This window comes from Oryx dammah, unplaced genomic scaffold (assembly GCF_014754425.2).
Source record: "Oryx dammah isolate SB20612 unplaced genomic scaffold, SCBI_Odam_1.1 HiC_scaffold_27, whole genome shotgun sequence".
NCBI classification, from domain to species: domain Eukaryota; kingdom Metazoa; phylum Chordata; class Mammalia; order Artiodactyla; family Bovidae; genus Oryx; species Oryx dammah.
In genome coordinates, this window is record NW_024070211.1 from 135,537,325 (window position 1) to 135,556,214 (window position 18,890).

The 18,890-nt window shown below is 44.8% G+C and overlaps 1 protein-coding gene and 1 non-coding gene across 2 annotated transcripts in view; both read left to right on the forward strand.

Annotated features, from left to right (window-relative positions):
- The first annotated feature begins 10,285 nt into the window (after positions 1–10,285).
- LOC120855262 lies at positions 10,286–10,389 on the forward strand. Its single transcript, XR_005719225.1, has one exon. It is a non-coding gene; the product is annotated as a U6 spliceosomal RNA (small nuclear RNA).
- Positions 10,390–12,983: 2,594 nt separating this feature from the next.
- OCA2 (OCA2 melanosomal transmembrane protein) overlaps positions 12,984–18,890 on the forward strand; it is a 361,910-nt gene continuing 356,003 nt past the window's right edge. The window contains exon 1 of the mRNA XM_040227913.1: positions 12,984–13,106. The gene's annotated coding sequence lies outside the window, so the exon portion shown is untranslated. The remainder of the gene's footprint in view (positions 13,107–18,890) is intronic.

The window sequence follows — 18,890 nt, forward strand, 5'->3', positions numbered from 1 at the left end:
AATATACAGCAGTGTGTACGTGTCAATCCCAGTCTATCCCTCTCCTCCACTCCTCTCCCCCGCTAACCATAGGTTTGTTCTCTAAGTCTCTGAGTCTGATTATATTTTATAAATAAGTTTGTTTGTGTCATTTTTAAAGATTTTGCATATGTGATATCACATAATATTTGTCTTTCTCTGTCTGACTTAATTCACTCAGTGTGATGATCTCCAGGTCCATCCATGTTACTGCAAATGGCATTGTTTCTTTTTAATGACTGAGTAATATTCCACTATTCCATTACATAATATTCCTTTATGGACATCCTGGAATGAGAAGTCAGGTGGGCCTTAGGAAGCATCACTACAAACAAAGCTAGTGGAGGTAGGTAATGGATTTCCAGTTGAGCTATTTTAAACCCTAAAAGATGATGTTGTGAAAGTGCTGCACTCAATATGCCAGCAAATTTGGAAAACTCAGCAGTGGCCACAGGACTGGAAAAGGTCAGTTTTCCAATCCCAAAGAAAGGCAATGCCAAAGAATGCTCAAACTACCACACAATTGCACTCATCTCACATGCTAGTATAGAAATGCTCAAAATTCTCCAAGCTAGGCTTCAGCAATACGTGAACCATCAAATTCCAGATGTTCAAGCTGGTTTTTGAAAAGGCAGAGGAACCAGAGATCAAACTGCCAACATCCGCTGGATCATGGAAAAGGCAAGAGAGTTCCAGAAAAACATCTATTTCTGCTTTATTGACTATGCCAAAGCCTTTGACTGTGTGGATCACAATAAACTGTGGAAAATTCTGAAAGAGATGGGAATACCAGAGCACCTGACCTGCCTCTTGAGAAACCTGTATGCAGGTCAGGAAGCAGCAGTTAGAACTGGACATGGAACAACAGACTGGTTCCAAATTGGGAAAGGAGTACATCAAGGCTCTATATTGTCACCCTGCTTATTTAACTCTCATGATATGCAGAGCACGTCATGAGAAATGCTGGGCTGGAGGAAGCAGAAGCTGGAATCAAGATTGCCGGGGGAAATATCAATAGCCTCAGATATGCAGATGACAACACCTTTATGGCAGAAAGTGAAGAAGAACTAAAGAGCCTCCTGATGAAAGTGAAAGAGGAGAGTGAAAAAGTTGGCTTAAAGCTCAACATTCAGAAAACGAAGATCATGGCATCTGGTCCCATCATTTCATGGCAAATAGATGGGGAAACAGTGGAAACAGTGTCAGACTTTATTTTGGGGGGCTCCAAAATCACTGCAGATGGTGACTGCAGCCATGAAATTAAAAGATGCTTACTCCTTGGAGGGAAAGTTATGACCAACCTAGACAGCATATTAAAAAGCAGAGACTTTGCCAACAAAGGTCTGTCTAGTCAAGGCTATGGTTTTTCCTGTGGTCATGTATGGATGTGAGAGTTGGACTGTGAAGAAGGCTGAGTGCTGAAGAATTGATGCTTTTGAACTGTGGTGTTGGAGAAGACTCTTGAGAGTCCCTTGGACTGCAAGAAGATCCAACCAGTCCATCCTAAAGGAAATCAGTCCTGGGTGTTTATTGGAAGGACTGATGTTGAAGCTGAAACTTCAGTACTTTGGCCACCTGATATGAAGAGTTGACTCATTGGAAAAGACCCTGATGCTGGGAAAGATTGAGGGCAGAAGGAGAAGGGGACGACAGAGGATGAGATGGTTGAATGGCATCACTGACTTAATGGATATGGGTTTGGATGGACTTTGAGTGTTGATGATGGACAGGGAGGCCTGGTGTGTTGCATGCTGTGGTTCATGGGGTCTCAAAGAGTCGGACACGACTGAGCAACTGAACTGAATATTCTCTTGTATGTATGTATCTCATCTCCTTTATCTGTCTATCTGTTGATGGACATTTATGTGCTTTTCATGTCTTCCCTATTGTAAACAATGCTGCAATGAACATTAGGGTGCATATATCCTTTCAAACCATGTTTTTCTCTGGCTATATGCCCAGTGGTGGGATTGCAGGGTCACATGGTAGCTCTATTTTTAATTTCTTATGGAACACCCATACTGCTGTCCATAGTGGCTATATCAATTTACATTCCCACCAGCAGTGCAAGTGGGTTAACTTCTTTCCACACCCTCTCTAGCATTTATTGTTTGTGGATTTTCTTGACGATGGCTGTTCTGAGTGGTGTGAGGTGATATCTTATTGTAGTTATAATTTGCATTTCTTGAATAATTAGCAATATTGAGCATCACTTCATGTAACTTTTGGCCATCTGTATGTCTTCCTTTGGAGAAATGTCTATTTAGGTCATCTACCCATGTTTTTGATTAAGTCAATTTTCTTTTTTATATTGAGCAAATAGCTCTATGAGCTGTTTGTATATTTTGGAGATTAATCCCTTGTTGGTCACATCATTTGCAAATATTTTCTTCCATTCTGTGGATTGACTGTGCATTTTGTTTATGGGTTCCTTTAGTGAGCAAAAGATTTTAAGTTTAATTTGATCCCATTTATTTATTTTGCTTTCATTTCCATTACTCTAGGAGACAGATTGAAAAATATATTGCTGTGATTTATGTCAAAGACTGTTCTGCCTTTATTTTCCTCTAAGAGTTTTATAGTATCTGGTCTTACACTTAGGTCTTTAATCCATTTTGAGTTTATTTTTGTGTATGGTGTTAGGGAGTGTTCTAATTTCATTCATTTACATATATCTGTCCAGCTTTCCCAGCACCATTATTGTCTTTTCTCCACTGTAACCCTGCCTCATTTGTTGTAGATTAATTGATCATAGATATGTGTTTTTATTTCTGGTCTTTCTATCCTGTGCCATTAATTTATATTTCTGTTTTGATTACTGTAGCTTTGTAGTATAACCTGAAATCAGGAGCCTGATTCCTCCAGCTCCATATTTCTCTCTCAAGATTGCTTAGTCTGTTAGGGTCTTTTGTGTTTCTATACAAATTAAAAAAATTTTTTGTTCTAGTTCTGTGAAAAATTCCACTGGTAGTTTGATAGCAATCGCATTGAATCTGTAGATTGCCTGTTTAGTACAGTCATTGTCACACTGTTGATTCTTACAATCCAAGAACATGGTCTATTTTTCCATCTGTTTGTTTTTTGTCAGTGGTTATTCAGTAGTTTGGAGAAGGTGATGGCACCCCACTCCAGTACTCTTGCCTGGAAAATCCCATGGACAGAGGAGCCTGGTAGGCTGTGGTCCATGGGGTCGCAAAAAGTCGGACACGACTGAGCAACTTCCCTTTCACTTTTCACTTTCATGCATTGGAGAAGGAAATGGCAACCTACTCCAGTGTTCTTGCCTGGAGAATCCCAGGGATGGGGGAGCCTGATGGGCTGTCATCTATGGGGTCACACAGAGTCGGACACGACTGAAGTGACTTAGCAGCAGCATTCAGTAGTTAGTTGTGATTTAGTAGATATGTTAGTAGATGTTGGTTTCTGTAAGAAAGGATGAATTCATGTCCTTCTACTCTGCCATTTTGTCTCCTCCCTACTAAATGCCTTTAAACTGCAGAATTTAGTCCAGAATTCCTCCCATTGCTTGCATTAAGCCTTCATTGTTCAGTTAGGCTATCCTTGGCTAGAAAGCCATGTATGCAATTTAGAACTGGGATATAATGGTTTTGACATTTCCTCCAGCAAGAGCTGGGAGCTGTGTCCTTCCCCTTGGACCTGGCCTCTGTGACTACTTGCTAAATGGAATATGGCGGCGGTAAGGAGATACCCCTCGTCCAAGGTAAGGAGCAGCGTCTGTGCTTTGCTGGAGCAGCCATGAAGAGATACCCCACGCCCAAGGTAAGAGAAACCCAAGTAAGATGGTAGGTGTTGCAAGAGGGCATCAGAGGGCAGACACACTGAAATCATACTCAAAGAAAACTAGTCAATCTAATCACACTAGGATCACAGCCCTATCTAACTCAATGAAACCAAGCCATGGCTGTGGGGCAACCCAAGACAGGCGGATCATGGTGGAGAGGTCTGACAGAACGTGGTCCACTGGAGAAAGGAATGGCAAGCCACTTCAGTATTCTTGCCTTGGGAACCCCATGAACAGTATGAAAAGGCAAAATGATAGGATACCAAAAAAGGATCTCCCCAGGTCATTAGGTGCCCAATATGCTACTGGAGATCAGTGGAGAAATAACTCCAGAAAGAATGAAGGGATGGAGCCAAAACAAAAACAATACCCAGTTGTGCATGTCACTGGTGATAGAAGCAAGATCCAATGCTGTAAAAAGCAATATTGCATAGGAACCTGGAATATCAGGTTCATGAATCAAGGCAAATTGGAAGTAGTCAAACAAGAGATGGGAAGGGTGAACGTCGACATTCTAGGAATCAGCGAACTAAAATGGACTGGAATGGGTGAATTTAACTCAGATGACTGTTATATCTACTACTGCAGGCAGGAATCCCTTAGAAGAAATGGAGTAGCCATCATGGTCAACAAGAGCCCAAAATGCAGTACTTGGATGCAATCTCAAAAACGACAGAATGATCTCTGTTTGTTTCCAAGGCAAACCATTCAATATCACAGTAATCCAAGTCTATGCCCCAACAAGTAATGCTGAAGAAGCTGAAGTTGAATGGTTTTATGAAGACCTACAAGACCTTTTAGAACTAACACACAAAAAAGATTTCCTTTTCGTTATAGGGGACTGGAATGCAAAAGTAGGAAGTCAAGAAACACCTGGAGTAACAGGCAAATTTGGCCTTGGAATGTGGAATGAAGCAGGGCAAAGACTAATAGAGTTTTGCCAAGGTAATGTACTGGTCATAGCAAATACCTTCTTCCAACAACACAAGAGAAGACTCTACACATGGACATCACCAGATGGTCAACACTGAAATCAGATTGATTATATTCTTTGCAGCCAAAGATGGAGAAGCTCTATACAGTCAACAAAAACAAGACCGGGAGCTGGCTGTGGCTCAGATCATGAACTCCTTATTACCAAATTCAGAATGAAATTGAAGAAAGTAGGGAAAACAGCTAGATCATTCAGGTATGACCTCAATCAAATCCCTTATGATTATACAGTGGAAGTGAGAAATAGATTTAAGGGCCTAGATCTGATAGATAGAGTGCCTGATGAACTATGGAATGAGGTTCGTGACATTGTACAGGAGACAGGCATCAAGACCATCCCCATGGAAAAGAAATGCAAAAAAGCAAAATGGCTGTCTGGGGAGGTCTTATAAATAGCTGTGAAAAGGAGAGAGTCAAAAAGCAAAGGAGAAAAGGAAAGATAACAGCATCTGAATGCAGAGTTCCAAAGAATAGCAAGAAGAGATAAGAAAGCCTTCTTCAGCGATCAGTGCAAAGAAATCGAGGAAAACAACAGAATGGGAAAGACTAGAGATCACTTCAAGAAAATTAGAGATACCAAGGGAACATTTCATGCAAAGATGGGCTCAATAAAGGACAGAAATGGTATGGACCTAACAAAAGCAGAAAACATTAAGAAGAGGTGGCAAGAATACATGGAAGAACTATACAAAAAAGATCTTCATGACCCAGATAATCATGATGATGTGATCACTCAACTAGAGCCAGACATCTTGGAATGTGAAGTCAAGTGGGCCTTAGGAAGCATCACTACGAACAAAGCTAGTGGAGGTGATGGAATTCCAGTTGAGCTGTTTCACATCCTGAAAGATGAGGCTGTGAAAGTGCTGCACTCAAAATGCCAGCAAATTTGGAAAACTCAGCAGTGGCCACAGGACTGGAAAAGGTCAGTTTTCATTCCAATCCCAAAGAAAGTCAATGCCAAAGAATGCTCAAACTACCGCACAATTGCACTCATCTCACATGCTAGTAAAGTAATGCTCAAAATTGTCCAAGCCAGGCTTCAGCAATACGTGAACCGTGAACTCCCTGATGTTCAAGCTGGTTTTAGAAAAGGCAGAGGAACCAGAGATCAAATTGCCAACATCCGTTGGATCATGGAAAAAGCAAGAGAGTTCCAGAAAAACATCTATTTCTGCTTTATTGACTACGCTAAAGCCTTTGACTGTGTGGATCACAAGAAACTGTGGAACATTCTGAAAGAGATGGGAATACCAGACCACCTGACCTGCCTCTTGAGAAATCTGTATGCAGGTCAGGAAGCAACGGTTATAACTGGACATGGAACAACAGACTGGTTCCAAATAGGAAAGGGAGTACGTCAAGGCTGTATATTGTCACCCTGCTTATTCAACATATATGCAGAGTACATCATGAGAAACACTGGACTGGATGAAACACAAGCTGGAATCAAGATTGCCGGGAGATATATCAATAACCTCAGATATGCAGATGACACCACCCTTATGGCAGAAAGTGAAGAAGAGCTAAAAAGCCTCTTGATGATAGTGAAAGAGGAGAGTGAAACAGTTGGCTTAAAGCTCAACATTCAGAAAATGAAGATCATGGCATCCGGTCCCATCACTTCACGGGAAATAGATGGGGAAACAGTGGAAACAGTGTCAGACTTTATTTTTGGGGGCTCCAAAATTACTGCAGGTGGTGATTGCAGCCATGAAATTAAAAGACGCTTACTCCTTGGAAGAAAAGTTATGACCAAGCTAGATAGCATATTCAAAAGCAGAGACATTACTCTGCCGACTAAGGTCCGTGTAGTCAAGGCTATGGTTTTTCCTGTGGTCATGTATGGATGTGAGATTTGGACTGTGAAGAAGGCTGAGCACTGAAGAATTGATGCTTTTGAACTGTGGAATTGGAGAAGACTCTTGAGAGTCCCTTGGACTGCAAGGAGATCCAAGCAGTCCATTCTGAAGGAGATCAACCCTGGGATTTCTTTGGAAGGAATGATGCTGAAGCTGAAACTCCAGTATTTTGACCACCTCATGCGAAGAGTTGACTCATTGGAAAAGACTCTGATGCTGGGAGGGATTGGGGGCACGAGGAGAAAGGGACGACTGAGGATGAGATGGCTGGATGGCATCACAGACTCGATGGACATTAGTCTGGGTGAACTCCGGGGGATGGTGATGAACAGGAAGGCTTCGCGTGCTGCAATTCATGGGGTCGCAAAGCGTTGGACACGACTGAGCGACTGAACTGAACTGAACTGATACCTACCTATCTTGGGTCAGGCCTCATGGACCTGGCTTCCATTTCCTGACTCTTGGGTCCTAGCCACCATGCTGTGAGGCAGTCCAAGTGTTAAGGTACAGGCCATGTGGGAATGGCAATAGACCCACACCAGATATAAGTTAGTACACCTTCACATGCTTCCAGCCTCCAGACTCAAGTTACTTCCCACCTTTGTGTCACCCTGACTGTCTTGGTATATAGATGAGCTATTTCCATGGTGTCTTTTTGAATTCCTCTCTGACCAAAAGAATCTGGGAGCATGACAGATGGTCACTATTTTTGTTACTAAACTTGGGGTGGTTTGTTACAGCAATAGATAAAGACCTGTCTGAGTTTGTGTTTGACTTTTCTGCTTTCTGAGGTGGGCCAAGAGGTAGAAGGGAACTGCTCTGGCCGTCTGCCCTAGTATCCCTTCCTTTCCCATACCTATAAGGGATCAGTACACAGGTTTGGCAGATCTGACCATCTGTGGGCACCAGTGGGTGAGCAGAACATAGGGGCTTTGTGGTCAGAGCAGACAAAGGCTGGGGTCCACAGAAGCCTGAAGAGCCAGTGGTCACAGGGATCCTGGAGGAGGGTGGAGTTCATAAAGGGAAGCCACAGGCAGGTTTCCACTGAAGACGCGGCTGGAGGGCAGGGCAGGGGATCACTCTGAGTTATACCTGTCAATTGAGGATCTGAGGTCAGGGGCATCTTCACAGGATCACCCACAAACACATAAAATATGCATAAACACACATTCATACAAACCTACCACTGTATATAATATAAGCAAAAGGATTTTATTGCAGAAATGCTGAAATTTGCATGTACATTCAAGTATGGTTGGCCCTTGATCAGCGTGAGAGCTAGGGATGCACAACTGAAAATCCATGTGTAAATGGACCTACACAGTTCAAACTCATATTGTTCCAGTGTACACAGTACCACGTACTTCAAAATACACACTGTTGGCCTTTGTGTCAGATTGCAATGATGCTGCTCTTTGCTGAGAAAACTTAGAGACCTCCTAATTTGGAATTTTCTGAGCCATCCAGGAAAAGTGTGACTTTATGGTGATATCTTGGTAAAATCACCATGTATTTCCTGAACTGTCCCCAACCACTCTGGCTGAAGAAATCCAGTCCCTATTCACAGGGAAGCAGGGCCATATGAATTACACTACAGGTTTCTAGTGATGCTTCTGTATCCAATTCTTGTTCCCAGTTGCCAAGAAGGGAACCCCCATCTGGACCTGGTTTCAGCAACCAAGAGGGTGTGTTGGCAATAAATCAGGATCCGAGATAGCTCATGGTTTGGTCCAACATGGTACATGGACCTGGAGACTCCCCTGCTCTGAGGGACCTTCACTACCATGTGGGTTTGCCAATTCCTTGCAAGGGTGAGATTTCTTCCATAATTTAGGCCATGCACGTTCACCCCCTGGAGCAGGAATAGGGGTGATTTCACTACAAATGTTTAGCGGCTACTCAAGGGACATAGACTAGGCAGGCTTGGGGTCAGCACGTAGATGCTGGGGACATGGGCATGAGGCATGGAGAGCCGTATGGTAGCCACAATTGCCCTGCTGGTGCGTTGTGACCCTTCTCTGTTCAGGTTGGCACTCACAGTCAGCCTCCCACTGTATGGAGACCATTCAGTAAGGGCAGGGCAGCCTGGAACCTTCTGTCTGCCCCAGATGCCTACACATTCATGCTCTGGGGCCCCCTTACCACTTTCCCATGTAACAGAGTTCTCAAAGTGCTGGAGGAAGACTTGGCCAAGGTGGCCTCCACTCCACATGAATAGGGTTGTTGCTGTGTCCACACTGGCTGCAAGTGGCAGTCTGAATAGAGACAACTACTAATGTGGCACTTGGCCTTCTCTTGGGGAGGCTGGGGTCTCTTGCTGGTGTGCCAGCACTGGTACTGCTCTGTGGCAGTGCCCACGGTGCTCTGGGGGGCCTGGCGACCCTGCATCCTTGGTCTTTGCTCCAGGGCAGCCCCCACCACACCCTGCTTTGTACAGTTCAGTTTGGTTCAGTGACTCAGTAGTGTCTGACTCTTTGCAATCCCATGGACTGCAGCACGCCAGGCCTCCCTGTCCAACACCAACTCCCGGAGGTTACTCAAACTCATGTCCATTGAGTCAGTGATGCCATCCAACCACCTCATCCTCTGTCATCTTCTTCTCCTCCTGCCCTCAATCTTTCCCAGCATCAGGGTCTTTTCAAAGAAGTCAGCTCTTCGCATCAGGTAGCCAAAGTATTGGAGTTTCAGCTTCAACCTCAGTCCTTCCAATGTACACCCAGGACTGATCTCCTTTCGGATGGACTGGTTGGATCTCCTTGCAGTCCAAGGGACTCTTCAACACCACAGTTCAAAAGCATTGATTCTACAGCATACGTGTTATAAGTGTATACCTTCGAACACCTAGTGTAACTGGGCTTCATGGTTCTCTCAGAAAGGCTTGGAGAGGAAACTCCCATAAGGATAACTTTTTCAGTTCTGCCTGTTACACTGTAGGTGAGCCAAGAGCTTTGGACTTCGTGCAGTGCCTAGTAGATTAAAGCCCCAGTGGGGCTTCCCAGCCCACAGTAAGCCTGTGTGTCTGTCTGTGTGTGTGCCTGTGTGTTTGTGCCTATACATATATCTGTGTGTTGGGGTGTGTGTAGTTATTTATGTGTCTCTCTGTGTGCCTGTTTATATTTTTGTGTGTGCTTCTGCCTCTGTGTGTGTGTAATGTCTGTGATGTGTGTGTGTGTATGTTTGTGTCTCTGTGAATAGTTTACCTGTCTCGGTGTGTCTGTTTGCATTTCCTTATGTGTCCATGTGTGTTCAAGTGTGCATCTGTATGTGGGTGTGGCTCTGTGTCGTTTGTGTGTGTGTTGTGTGATACAGTACTTTCCACAAGTGTAACCTTCACAGCCCTAGGCTGGAGGCAGGAAACCATAAGAAAATAAGATGAATGCTGATCAGGTTTGCCAGCTGTAGTAGAGAACTCTTAAAGAGCAGAACAGAAAAAAGTTGGCAGAATATTTACTAATTTCACATTTTCCCAATTCTTGTTCATAGGGAAAAAACTGTTACAAGTATCAGTACTTGGCTACCTTCTATCAAGCAGAGCTGCATGGAGCACAGTAAGCGCTGGCTGCACCTAGTGTTCAGAGAGGGCTCTGCCCCATGGCACTCATTTTGGCACATACTAAAATTGGAACACATGCCAAAATTGGAACCATACAGAGAAGATTAGCATGGCCCCTGAGCAAGGATGACATGTAAATTCGTGAAGCGTTTTGTATTTTCAAAACTCTTAGAGGAAACCACAGGCAGAACACTCTTTGACATAAATTGCAGCAAGATCTTTTTTGACCCACATCCTAGAGTAATGAAAATAAAAACAAAAGAAACAAATGGGACCTAATTAAGCTTAAAACCTTTTGCACAGCAAAGGAAAAAAGCCATAAACAAAGCAAAAAGACAACTGTCAGAATGGGAGAAATATTTGCAAACAAAACAACTGACAAAGAATTAAACTGCAAAATATACAAACAGTCCATGCAGCTCATCAGAAAAATAAACAACCCAGTCAAAAAATGGGTGGAAGACCAAAACAGACATTTCTCCAAAGAAGAAGAAATACAGAAACACAAACATATGGATGGCTGACAAGTACATAAAAAAACGCTCAGCATCACTAATTAGAGAAATGCAAATCAAAACTACAATGAGATATCGCTTCATACCAGTCGGAATGGCCATCATCATAAAATTTACGAAGAATAAATGCTGGAGAGGGTTTGAAGAAACGGAACCCTCTTACATTGTTGGTGGGAATGTAAATCGGTATAGCCACAATGGAGAACGGTATGGAGTTAACTTAAAAAACTAAAAATGGAACTACCATATGACTCAGCAACCCCACTACTGGACATATACCCAGAGTAAAGCATAATTCAAAAAGATACCTGTACCCCAATGTTCATCACAGCACTATTTACAATAGCCAGGACATGGAATGTCCATCAACAGAGGAATGGATAAAGAAGATGTGGTAGAAATATACAATGAAATATTACTTGAGACTGTCATACAGAATGAAGTAAGCAGAAAGAGAAAAATCAAATATTGTATGATAAAGATGATCTGCAAAGCAGAAATAGAGACAAAGATGTAGAGAACAAACATCTGGATACCAAGGGGAAGTGAGTGGGTGGGTAGGATGAATTGGGAGCTTGGGGTTGAGAAATATACATATATATATATACACACATATATAATGTATAAAATAGATAACCAATGAGAACCTGCTGTACAGAACAGGGAAATCTACTCAGTGCTCTTTGGTGACCTAAATAGGAAGGAAATCCTCCAAAGACAGGATATATATATGTATAGCTGATTCATTTTGCTGTACAGCAGAAACTAACAAAACATTGTAAAGCAACTATACTCCAATTAAAAAAGAGAGTGAGCTATGGTCTCTGATCAGGAGCATCTTTTCTCCATTTCTTTTTTATTAAAAATTTTTTTATTTTTTTAAATTTATTTTTTTTAATCTAAGGGTAATTGCTTTACAGAATTGTGTTCAGTTCAGTCGCTCAGTCGTGTCCGACTCTTTGCGACCCCATGAACCGCAGCACGCCAGGCCTCCCTGTCCATCACCATCTCCCGGAGTTCACTCAGACTCACGTCCATCGAGTCTGTGATGCCATCCAGCCATCTCATTCTCTGTCGTCCCTTTCTCCTCGTGCCCCCAATCCCTCCCAGCATCAGAGTCTTTTCCAATGAGTCAGCTCTTCGCATGAGGTGGCCAAAGTACTGGAGCTTCAGCTTTAGCATCATTCCTTCCAAAGAAATCCCAGGGTTGATCTCCTTCAGAATGGACTGGTTGGATCTCCTTGCAGTCCAAGGGACTCGCAAGAGTCTTCTCCAACACCACAGTTCAAAAGCATCAATTCTTCGATGCTCAGCCTTCTTCACAGTCCAACTCTCACATCCATACATGACCACAGGAAAACCATAGCCTTGACTAGATGGACCTTAGTTGGCAAAGTAATGTCTCTGCTTTTGAATATACTATCTAGGTTGGTCATAACTTTTCTTCCAAGGAGTAAGCGTCTTTTAATTTCATGGCTGCAGCCACCATCTGCAGTGATTTTGGAGCCCAAAAAGATAAAGTCTGACACTGTTTCTACTGTTTCCCCACCTATGTCCCATGAAGTGATGGGACTAGATGCCATGATCTTCGTTTTCAGAACGTTGAGCTTTAAGCCAACTGTTTCACTCTCCTCTTTCACTTTCATCAAGAGGCTTTTTAGCTCTTCTTCACTTTCTGCCATAAGGGTGGTGTCATCTGCATATCTGAGGTTATTGATATATCTCCCGGCAATCTTGATTCCAGCTTGTGTTTCTTCCAGTCCAGCGTTTCTCATGATGTACTCTGCATATAAGTTAAATAAGCAGGGTGACAATATACAGCCTTGACGTAATCCTTTTCCTATTTGGAACCAGTCTGTTCCATGTCCAGTTCTAACTGTTGCTTCCTGACCTGCATACAGATTTCTCAAGAGGCAGGTTAGGTGGTCTGGTATTCAGAATTGTGTTGGTTTCTGCCAAACATCAACTTGAATCAGTCAGGTATACATTATGTCCGCACCCTCTTGAACCTCCCTCTCACCTCCCAGTCTATCCCACCCCTCTAGGTTTGTTACAGAGCCTAGGTTTGAATTCCCTGAGTCATACAGCAAATTCTCAATGGCTATCTATTTTACATATTGTCTTCAATTTTTGACGGTCTGTTGCAGCTGCTAGGGTAAGGGAGCAGGGGCGGGAGCAGCGAGGGGGTGGAGTGGTTGGGGGAGGAGGGGATGCCCGTCGTGACGTCTGTGGGTGTGGCCAGGCCGGCAGGAGGACCGCGGAGCAGCTCGGAGCTCTCCTGCCTCCCAGGACTACCTCCATCGTCATTCAGCGCTCTCATCTTCAACTGTAAACTTGCTTCTGGAAGAAGATCAAGTCTTCAGGTTAGTTGGGAGAGAGGAGATGAAGAGCTAACCTGTTCTAGGGAGCAGGCGGGGTTTTAATAAGCCTGTGCTGAATTGTTGCTTTTAGGAACAAGGAAAATTCCTCTCAGGGAAAATGTGCAAAGTCTAAGACTGAATAGCTGGTATGAGCACTCGGCCTTGACACCACAACAAGTTATTTTCTGGCTCACTGGGAGGCAAATTCCCAAGACAAAGGGCGTCCCCGGCCCGGGAGGGCCGTGGGGATACGGAGGAGGAGAATTTGGAACAGTTCAGGCAGCAAATGTTCTGCCTGAACTGAGGAATGGCATTTGTTCTCACCGCTGACTTAATCCACGTGAACACTAGTCAGGCGTTTTTGTGGAATGGAATGCGCCAGAGTGAAAACATTAAATCCCTCAGAGCTGCTTCTCTGCACTCTGACCACACACAGTGGAGTAAATGAATTTAAGCTTGCCCACTCTTTCCAAAGAAAGGATGTCAAGCACAGGCATCCCTGGGTGTGGATGTGCTTGGGTTTGACAGGGTAGGTATCTGGAGCTCCTACCACACTGACCTGGCTACCTGTGAAGCTACCCAAGGAAAATGTTTGAGCACTGATTTAAGGAATGTGATAACTCTACAACCTGCAGTGATTTTGAGGAAGAGCCAACAGGAGGCTGTGAGCAGGGTGGGCAGCTTCTATATCCTTGTGTTTACAAGGCAGTCCCCTGTAACCTAAATCATCTAGGAAATGCCATCCCTGACGTGTGTGTGTCAGGGGTGAGCATGAAGTCTGCTGTCCAGGCCCCTGGGGCAAGGCCTGCCAGGGCTTGGCGGGCCTGGGAGATTGAATACGTCTAGGGATACTTGTGCTGTGCTGTGCTTAGTCATTCGGTGTGTCTGATTCCATGTGAAGCCATGGACTGTAGCCACCAGGCTCCTCTGTCCATGGGGATCCTCCAGGCAAGAATACTGGAGTGGTTTGCCATGCCCTCCTCCAGGGGATTTTCTCAAATCAGGGGTCAAACTCAGGTCTCCCAGATTGCAGGCAGATTCTCTACCATCTGAGCCATCAGGGAAGCCCTCTCATATAATTGCTATTAAGGATTAAATCTCAGGTTAGTTGGGAGAGAGGAGATGAGGAGCTAACCTGTTCTAGGGAGCAGGCGGGGTTTTAATAAGCCTGTGCTGAATTGTTGCTTTTTGGAACAAGGAAAATTCCTCTCAGGGAAAATGTGCAAAGTCTAAGACTGAATAGCTGGTATGAGCACTCGGGCTTGACACCACAACAAGTTATTTTCTGGATATAATGGCTCATTGGGAGGTAAGTTCCCAAGACAAAGGGCGTCCCCAGCCCGGGAGGGCTGTGGGGATACATACGGAGGAGGAGAATTTGGAACAGTTCAGGCAGCAGATGTTCTGCCTGAACTGTGGGATGACATCTGCTCTCACTGCTGACTTAACCCACCTAAACACTAGTCAGATGAGAGCTCTAGGTAAACTGTAACCCTGTGTTTAGTCGCTTTGTGATCCTATGGAATCTAGACTGCCAGGCTCCTCTGTTCGTGGGGATTCTCCAGGCAAGAATACTGGAGTGGATTGCCATGCCCTTCTCCAGGGGATCTTCTCAACTCAGGGACTGAACCCAGGTCTCTCGCATTGCATGCAGATTCTTTACCATCTGAGCCAAACTGTAAAGGATTGCACAAAAACTACCTCTTATTGCAGATGTAGTTTACAAATGCTTGAGTGTCATTGTTCAAATCAGGTGTAATGTGAGGGTGATTTAGGAATATAAGTCCCTAAAGATTTATGGCACTGATGCAAAGCATATGCTGATACCATTCTTGTTCTTTGAGAAGCCACGACACCCTTGGGGTTAGTGAGATCTGAGATCATCAGGAATCATGGGGTAGGGGGAGACAGTAGCCGCTGCTAGAGATCTGGGTGCCTTGATGACTGAGGAAGGTTTTAAGCCTGAGTCCAGGGCATCATGTGCATATTGGAAATATCACCGTGATTAGATGGTGGGGAGCAGCTAGGAGGTTCTAGAAAGCCACTGCAGAGTCCTGCCAGCTGAGAGGTGACTGCAGTCAGGTCAGGGAGGCTCTGCTTAGGTGAGGGGTCTGCAGAGTCAGAGGGAGTCATCAGAGGTGCTCCTGGTTTGTGTGTGCCTGAATGGTCACAGGGCCCCAAGGGAAGGAACAGGTTTTGGGACTTCTGCAGAGGTGTTTGGGCACCTTGGAGACGCTGGGGTAGATAAGAAGGCAGCTGGAACACAGTGGTCTGGGCTGCGGAAGGGGACTGATGATTCACATGTCCATGGGTGAGAACCTCACTTGCTGGTTAGATTTTACAGAGTTTTGTGCTTTCAGTTGTGCTGTACTGCGAGATATGTGGAGGTACTTGCCTACTGTTCAGGGAACTGCTCGCTTGGGCAGCATGCCCCCGTGCTGGGCACCTGAGACCCCAAGTACGAGGAGTTGCACTTGGTAAGCGGAGTAGCAGGACTCAGCTACAGCGCAAGTCTCTTTTCGGGGAGGGAGAGCTCTGTCTCCTCCAGTGGGGGAGAGAGAGAGGCCTGAGCACAGAGCGGGACCTCCAAGTTCTTCTCACCTGGGGCTTCCCGGGTGGCACTAGTGGTAAAGAACCTGGCTGCCAAGGCAGGAGACAAAAGAGACTTGGGTTTGATCCTTGGATCAGGAAGATCCTCTGGAGGTGGGCACGGCAATCCACTCCAGTATTGTTGCCTGGAGAAACCCATGGACGGAGGAGCCTGGCAGGTCACAGCCCATGGGGTCGCAGAGTCTGACACCGCTGGAGCAACTTGACACGTGCATACCAAATTCTCAAGGCTCAGAGGAAGACAGCTCTTTTGTCTGAACTAAGAGTTGAGAATTATGTTTTATTCAGGGGGTTTTCTGAGGACTCACGCCCGAGAAGACAGTCTTTCAGATATCTCTGAGGGATTGCTTTGAAGAAGTAAGAGAGTAGCCAAGATATATAGGAATTTTTGCTGCAGAAACCAGGTAGTCGGAACATCAAAAGATAACTGTTAATTGAACGGAACCAGATATCCCAAGGAATTTAGTGCTTTTCTCTTTTGGAGAAGATGCTAGCGTCTGGGCCCACTGAAATCACTTCTTTGATATGCACCTCAGCTCTCTGGGGCCTGCATCCCACCTGCTTCCTCTACCCGGAACCTCCTCAGGGTGTAGTCGGCAGTGGCTGCAGGGGCTGTTGGCTTCATTGTCGTAGCGTCCTTTGTTTACTGATACAGTAGGCAATATTCTTTGTCCCCACTTTAAAAAGAGAACAGAGGGCTTCCCTGGTGGGCCAGTGGTTAAGAATCCACCTTGCAACTCAGGGGACACTGGTTTGATCCCTCCTCTGGGAAGATCCCACGTGTCTCAGGGCAGCTCAGCTGCTGTGCCACACCTGCTGAGCCTGTGCTCTAGAGCCTGTGCTCCACAGCAGGAGAAGCCACCTCAATGAGAAGCCCTCACACCATGACTAGAGAATAGCCTCCACTCGCTACAACTAGAGAAAGCCCATGCACAGCCACAAAGACCCAGTGCAGCCAAAAATAACTAAAGATAGAAAATTAAAAAGAGAGAACATAAAAGGGGGCTTTTAACCCAGTTCATTCATTGCAAGAGCCATCTGAAGGGATTAAGGATCAGACTTCGCAGTCTTGGTCCTGGCCTGGAGTGGGATAAGGGAAAAGGCACCTGCACTGCCGTCACTGGGAAAGGCCTGTCTCTGCGTACAGGGTAAGCCAATTCCTGGTGGCCTCTACAATCCCAGAGTCGATGCCTGTGCCTTCTCTGGGCTTTATCACCTAGAAAGACTGCACCAAATGCAGAAGACCCAGTCACACCCACAGGGATGCAGCTACCTGGACAGTTCTACCTCAGGAAGGAAGCTTTGGTCCTGAATGGTTTTGTGGAGAGGGACATTGTATAACTGGGTGTGTTCTCAGGACTTAAACATTGTCCATAGGAGGAAGGAACTGCCTGTGGAGTGATTTCTATTTAATAATAAAATTTTCGCAGCAGCTAATATGCTTTTAGTCTGTCGTCTGTTTTCATTATTGCATTATGTCAAATGATGAAAGAACAAGGAGAAAAGTGTTCTTAAAATTTACAAAGAAACTTTTCCACATGATGTGTATTGCTACTGCTGGTTTATGCACTACCATAAAAGCACCAGGCTAGGAGAAAGCAATGGCAACCCACTCCAGTACTCTTGCCTGGAGAATCCCATGGACCATCTCAGGTAGGCTGCAGTCCATGGGGTTGCGAACAGTTGGACATGACTGAGCGACTTCACTTTCACTTTTCACCTTCATGCATTGGAGAAGGCAATGGCAACCCACTCCAGTGTTCTTGCCTGGAGAATACCAGGGACGGGGGAACCTGGTGGGCTACCGTCTATGGGGTCACACAGAGCTGGACATGACTGAAGCGACTTAGCAGCAGCAGAAGCAGCATTGTATTGTCATTCACTTTATTCAATTGGCCTGTCTGTGCAGAAGAGGGGACCATATCCCAAAGACAACTATAATAGCACCATAATATGCACAGTGTACCAAGGAGGTGCTTGTTTAGGTGTAGTTTTGCTGGGTTGAAGGCTACTCAGGGCAGGTTCCTAGGACTTGCCACTCTTCCACTTCCTGTCCCTATGTCTCTGCTGGCTCATTGACACCAAACCTAGAATGCAAAGAAATTCTATCATGCCCAGAAAATCCTAGACAAATTCTGCTCTCAGGGCCATCACGGAAGGGCTGTGGTTGCCTGGCCCCAGCTGGAGCATAGAGAACACAGCTCTGTTAATCCCCTTTTCTTTTTTGTTTTTGATTATTTTTTCCCCTCTATTTTTTAATTGGAGGGTAATTGCTTTACAATATTGTGTTGGCTTCTGCCATGCATTAACATGAATCAGCCGCAGGTATATATATGTCTCCTCCCTCCTTAAACCCTCTGCTATTTCCCACCCCATCCCACCCCTCTAGTTTGTCACAGAGCACTGGGTTGAGGTCCTTGTGTCACACAGCAAATTCCCACTTGCAATCTATTTTATATATGGTAAGTGGTGCTAGTGGTAAGGAATCTGCCTGCCAGTGCAGGAGACGTAAGAGACACAGGTTCGATCCCTGGGTCAGAAAGATCTCCTGGAGGAGGGCATGGCAACCCACTCCAGTATCCTTGCCTGGAGAATCCTATGAGCAGAGGAGCCTGGCAGGCTACCGTCCATAGGTTCGCACAGGGTCGGACATGACCGAAGTAACTTAGCACGCAAAGTATATGCTTCTGTGCTGCTCTTTGAATTTGTCCCTCCCTCTCCTTCCCCCACTGTGTCCGCAAGTCTGTTCTCTATGTTTGCATCTCCACTCTTCCCCTGCAGATACGTTCGTCAGTACCATTTTGTCTAGATTCCATATGAATGCATTAACATACAATATTTTTCTTTCTCTTTCTGACTTACTTCACTCTGTATAATAGACAAGGTTCATCCACCTCATTAAGACTGACTCAAATGTGTTCTTTTCTTTTCTGTAGCTGAGTAATATTCCATTTTATATATGTACCACAGTTACTGTATCCATTAATCTGTCAAGGGACATCTAGGTTGCTTCTATTTCCTATCTATTGTAAAAAGTGCTGCAATGAACATTGGGGTACAGGTGTCTCTTTCAATTATGGCTTTCTCAGGGTAAATACCTAGTAGTGGCATTTGGGTCATATGATAGTTCTATTCCCAGTTTTTTTTTTTTTTTAAAGAATCTCTATACTGTTCTCC